Source organism: Nycticebus coucang, chromosome 16 (genome assembly GCF_027406575.1).
Source record: "Nycticebus coucang isolate mNycCou1 chromosome 16, mNycCou1.pri, whole genome shotgun sequence".
Lineage (NCBI taxonomy): Eukaryota > Metazoa > Chordata > Mammalia > Primates > Lorisidae > Nycticebus > Nycticebus coucang.
In genome coordinates, this window is record NC_069795.1 from 43,453,337 (window position 1) to 43,459,437 (window position 6,101).

Sequence of the window (6,101 nt, forward strand, 5' to 3'; positions counted from 1 at the left end):
TTTTTATTAATACTATTTTGATATTTTATTAATATTATTTTATCTAAAAATTGTAATTTTTACATATGAGGTACAAATGTGATGTTTTGATACACATATATGCAATGTGGAATGATTAAATCAAGCTATTATATCCAACACCTTGCTTACCTATCATTTTTTTTTTATGGTGAGACATTTGAAATTTACATTTTGTTATTTTGAAATATTCCACCTGTCTATCTGAAACCTTATACACTTTAATCAGCAACTCTCCATTCTCTCTCCCTGCCCAGCTCTTCAGCCTCTGGTATAATCATTTTACTCTATTACTTCCAGGAGTTCAAACTTTTTGGATTTACATGCGATTTTATGGTATTCGTCTTTCTGTGACTGGTTTATTTTACTTAGCATAATGTTCCCCATATTCATTGTTTTCTCTGGGCTGCTGAATTTCAGAGGAGTGACATGTTCACTCTCTCAAGGCCACTAGCACCTAGTGTCATCTGAAACTTAACTGCCCACACCTGGTGACTGTTGAATGGCTACCTGTTTATTCAAAGCCCAAGGACTCTATAGTCAGCAGGTGATGAATCTTGCCAGGACTGGGTCTTCCAAGATGATGTGTCTCCTTCTGGGCTGTGTAGGGTACAGAAATGCTGTTTAGGAACCAAAGCCTAGACTCAGGGTCTCCAGGAGTCTGTTTGGTACCTTATTTTACTATGCCTGTGGCACGCAAGTTGCAAAACAAAGTCCTGGGAGCACCCTTTCCTTTCTCCAAGTAGAAGACTGTCCCTGAGGTACTACCTATAGTTGGAGGAGGGGGAACATGGGCACTGGCTTGGCTATAACTGCTGGTGTCTCACTGAGTCATGTCCACTCCAAGTTCATGCATTCTGAACGAGCTTAGCTGCAGAAATTGCCAAGAACTATATAGCCTTTGTGACCTGATTGCCTTATGAAATTAGTTCAAGACACAGGTTGCTTTTTGACAGCTGGTAGTGAGGACAACCAGAACTTATTTCAGGAAGGAGGACTTCCCTCTGGCTGGGTGGGTCTAAATGCTCCCTCTCTTGGCACCAGCAGTATTCTACCTGTGCTGTACTGCTGGTACAGCTGTGCTGTGTTCTACCTGTGCTGTGTTCCCTGTGCCAGGACATCCCCAAGTTTCAGGGAAAAGCCATAGAATCACTTCATTCCACCTCTCCAGGGCACACGAAATTTCTCTTCACTTAGCCTGCTGGTACTGCATTGCCAGGGATGGGGATGGAATGGTCTTTTCTTTCCTCTCCAGAGCTTTGTTTTTCCATATGATGTTAAACCCAGGTGGTATGATTCATCATCTGATTTTTGGTTCTTCTGAAGGTACTTTTTTGCATGCATAGTTGTTGAATTTGGTGTTTCTGTGGATGGACAATCACTGGAGGTTTGTATTTGCCCATCTTACTCCATCTCCTTCTTAAATTTGCTAATTGTTTTGTGGCCTAATGAGGGAACTGTGCTGGAGAATGTTCTACATGTACTTGCGAAGAATATGAACATTGCTACTGTTGGATGGAATATTATGTGTATGACTGTTAGGTTCATTTTTTCTAAAGTGTAATTCAAGTTGAATGCTTCTTATTTATTTTCTGTCTAGTTGAAGATTTGTTCATTGTTAAAGTGGAGTATTGAGGTGCCCTCCTATTATACATAGTGTTGCAGTCTCTCTCTCCTTAAGAATATTTAACAATTCATAAATTTATTTGTTTCAATGTTGAGTCCATGTGTATTTACAATTGCTATGTCTTCCTGGTGAATTAACCCCTTTATCAATATATAATAACTTTCTTTGTCTCTTTTTACAATTTTTGACTTAAAGTCTACTTTTTCTGATACAAGTATAGCCTTCTCTACTATCTTTTCATTTCCATTTTTTGTGTATTATTTTTTTCTATCCCTTCACATTTAGTCTATGTGTATCTTTATTGTAAGGAGAGTCTCTTGTAGACAGCATATAGCAGGATCTGTTTTTTTTTTCTATCCATTCATCCACATGGGTGACTTTTTATTGGAGATTTTAATCCATTACATTCAAGGTAGTTATTGGTAGGTAAGGACTTGCTACTGCAATTTTAAAATTTGTTTCTGATTATTTTGTATGTCTTCCCCCCTGCCTTCCTGTCTTTCTTTGTGGTTTGATGGTTTTCTGTAATAGTGTGCTTTTAATCCTTTCTTTCTATGTTTTGTGTCATTACTATAGGGTTTTTTCTTTGTGGTAATTATGTTTGCATAAATCATCTTATTTTTATAACATGCTACTTTAAGGTGATTAGAATTTAATTCAAATTATATACAAAAACTATACATTATCACTCCCTTTTCCCCAATTTAATGATTTTGACATCAAAATTAACATTTCTTTTATAATTTGTATCCCTTAGAAACTTACTGTAACTATTTATTTTTAGATTGTTTTGTCACTTAAACCTTATGGTAGGGATAAAAATTGCTTTACATACCCCTTTTACATTGTTAGAGAATTCTGAGCATGACTATATATTACTTATGAGTATACAATTGAGTTTCATTTTTACATTCATACTTTTTTTCTGCTATTAATTGGCAGCCTTTTGTTTTGGCTTAAAGACCTCTCTTCAGAAATTCCTGTGTAACAAACCTAGTGGTGATGAAATTCTGTAGCTTTTGTCTGTCTGGAAAAGTTTTTATTCTTTCTCATTTTTGAAGGTCAGCTTGTTAGGTAAAATATTCTTTTTTGGCAGTTATTTTCCTTCTGCACTTTGAATTTATTATTCTATTTTCTTCTGGCCTGTAGGCTTTCTGCTGAGAAATCCACTAACAGCTGTATTGGAGCACCTTTGAATGTGAATGTTTCTCATCTCTTGCTGCTTCCAGTATTCTTTCATTGTCTTTGATTTTTGATAATTTGATTATGATGTGTCTTAGTGAACAACTCTTTCGGTTGAATTTGATCGATGTTATCTCAGCTTTTTGTCTTTCCCTAGATTTGAAAAATTTCCATCTATTATTTCTTTAAATATGCTTTTTAGACCTTTTATTCTCTCTTCTATTATGTGAAGGCTAATTCACTTGATGGTGTCTCATAATTCCTGTAAACTTTCTTCATTCTTTTTTCTTTCTTCTTTTTGTACTTCTGATCACATAATTTAAAATGGCCTTATATTCAAACTCACTGAATCAAGCCTTAATCAAATCTGCTGTTAAAGTTTCTGCTCAAATTTTGATTTCATATATTATATTCCTTATTTTTAGGATGTATGTTTTTAGTATTATTTATATTTGTTTGTCAAACTTGTAATTTTGTTTACAAACTGTTTTCCAAGTTTCACTTAATTTTCTGTCTGCATTTTCTTTAAGAGAATTATTCTGAAATTATTCTTTGCTAGGATTTTCATAGATCTCCATGTCTCTGGGTCCATATTGGATCTTTATTAGTCTCTTTTGATGATGTCATATTTCTCTGATTTTTCATAATCTTTTTGTATTTATATTGATAACTTGTGAACTTAAGGATATGACCACCTCCTTTGATCATTGTAGGTGCCCTTTGGTAGGATGGAGACTTACTATTTAGCCTGGGATTCTAATAAGTCAGCTGGACAGGCGGAACTTGGTGTCTGGTTCTCTAGTTGGGTTGGGCCTCTTGTGTTCTGAGGTTGAATGGTATTGCTGGCTGTGTTCCATTGTCTGGTGACAGCACTCTGCCATTAGATAGAACTCTGATTATCTGGTCAAAGAGGGTCAAAAGTTGTTTTTCCTCCTAGGTGTTCAAGTTGTTTGGAATCTGTAGTTGGGCAGGGCCATGTGTTGGGCTGAGAGGCTGGATGAGGTCTCTGGAGATGCTGCTTAACCACACCAAAGGCTATTCTCCACAGATGTGTGGATTTGGGCTTGCCTCTCAGCCTATGGTAGGCTCAATCTGACCACCAAGGTGTGCTGGAGATGCTGCTCAGTGTCTGAGATTGGGTGGGCCAGATGCTCCCTCTGTGGGTAATCTCTGACCTGCAGTTGCTTCTTGACCTGTGGAAGACTCAGAACAGCTCCAATACGTAGTTGGATCACCTCTTTGCTATAGGAGTTGGGCAGAGCTCACTCACAGGGAAGCTGCACACCTGCTTCCAATGCACATTTCTCACTGTAGAAACTGTGAGTTCAGAGGAGTTCTCAGTGTGCAGCACTCTGTTAGATAGAAGTAAGGGAAACACTCCTTTTACCCTTCAAATGTATGGCTTTTCTAAATTCTGCAGTTCAGGTAGTGTCTTAACCCCAATTCCAAATTCTAGAATTATTCATGAAGGCATTCTTGGCTGTGATTAATTGCTAGTTATTTTTTCTGTGGGCGGGGGAAGTGGAGCTAGAGAACTCCATCTTGCTGATATCCCTTTCCACATACATAATTTTAAAAGGACTTCTGTGTTATATCCAATTGTTTCATGTAAAGTCACAAACTTTCCTACCCTTTCACATATGGGTAATAAGCAAAACTACTGAACCAAGCTCCAAATCTAGTCTCCAGGCAATATGATATCTTCTCGTTCAGTCCAGATAGTTAGCTATGTGTGGACTTGTGTAACAGGGTATGTGAAGATACAAAACGGTTTCCATCCAGGCAAGGCAGGACTTCTCACAGTGACCTTTTGGATTGGATAATTCCCTTCTGTTCAGGATTTCCCTGTGTATTGTAGGATGTTTTGTTGCATCCCTGGCTACTACCTACTAGATTTCAGTACCAACATCCCACCTTGTAACAATGAAAAATATCTACAAATTTTGCCAAAGTGTCTTCTGAGAGGAAAAATCTCCCACAGTTAAGAACCACTGCAATAGGAGGAACGTGGGAAGCCATGTAGAGCTGTCAGGGCTCCAAAGCCACTACATACTCATTAAAGTCATTACAGTTGCTGGCCCTGGAGTCAAATTCTTTGGGGGTTTACATCTTTACCATATCACTTGTAAGATTTCTAACTATGGGCAATGTATGAACCTGCCTGTTTTCTTTTCTGGAAAGCAATGTAGTGATAGAAACTATGTTATGATGTTATGAGGATTAAATGAGTCCTTAGTACAGTACCTGCACATACAAAGTAAATTTTCCATTTGTGTTGGTAGTTGTCATTTCCGCATTAGGCTGAAACGTTAAGTAGCATTCACATGTTGACTCACCTTCCTGGCAGTGGTGTTAGTTCCTTGTTTAAACATTTTGGTGTTCTGGTTCTGCTCAAGTGAAATTAGAGAAAAAATTTATTTCTAAGATTTTTAACTGCAGGGGTGTTAATGAGGCTTCCCAACTTCAAGATATTCTACGTCTGGAGTAAAATTCTATCATGACCTTGCAGATCACCACTGGAATTATGATTGTGCACTATTGTTTATCTTGTTCACCAAGCCTGGCGTTTCTCTTTTAAGAAATGTTTCCTTCCTTCCTTTCTCCTCTCCTTTCTTCTCTCCCCCTTCCTTCCTTTCTCCCTCCCTTCTTCCTCCTCCTCCTCCTCCTCCTCTCTCTCTCTCTCTCTAAATATATATATATATATATATATATATGTGCCTTTAAATTTCACTCGATGTGAATCTTTTAGGATTAACTAATTAGAAATTGTGAGGTGAGGATCTTTGTATGTGGACCTCTCCTTTGTAGTTTCTATTTCTTAGCAATGGTTCTGACACTTCCTCAATCTGTCAGGCCTCAGTTTAATGCCTTTGGTTTAAGCTACCACCCAAATCAGGTTAAAACACTAGGCTGGAATGGTAAGGTGGAGCTTCCCCAGGGCTGGGAGCCTACAGTCTGCATTTCCTTTGATGATTTAGGGAAAAGTTAATACCTTTCTTGGGTGGGAAGTTTGGAACAAAAAATATTTTAAAGCAGCCAGATAAAATCAGCCTCCCCATTGTACTGGTTTTTTTTTTCTGGGTTCCAGTCTTAGCTGCTACATTGTTTCTTTCTTCCTAATCTTTGCAAATATAAACTTTGATGTAAGGCAGAGAATTCAACTTTTGCTATTCTATGGTGTGCATTATAATATGTGAGTTTTAGAAGTCCCAGCTTAATGGCCATTTGTAGAAAATGTATCTCTTTTAAAAACCATTATGCTTGCAGTGGCCTT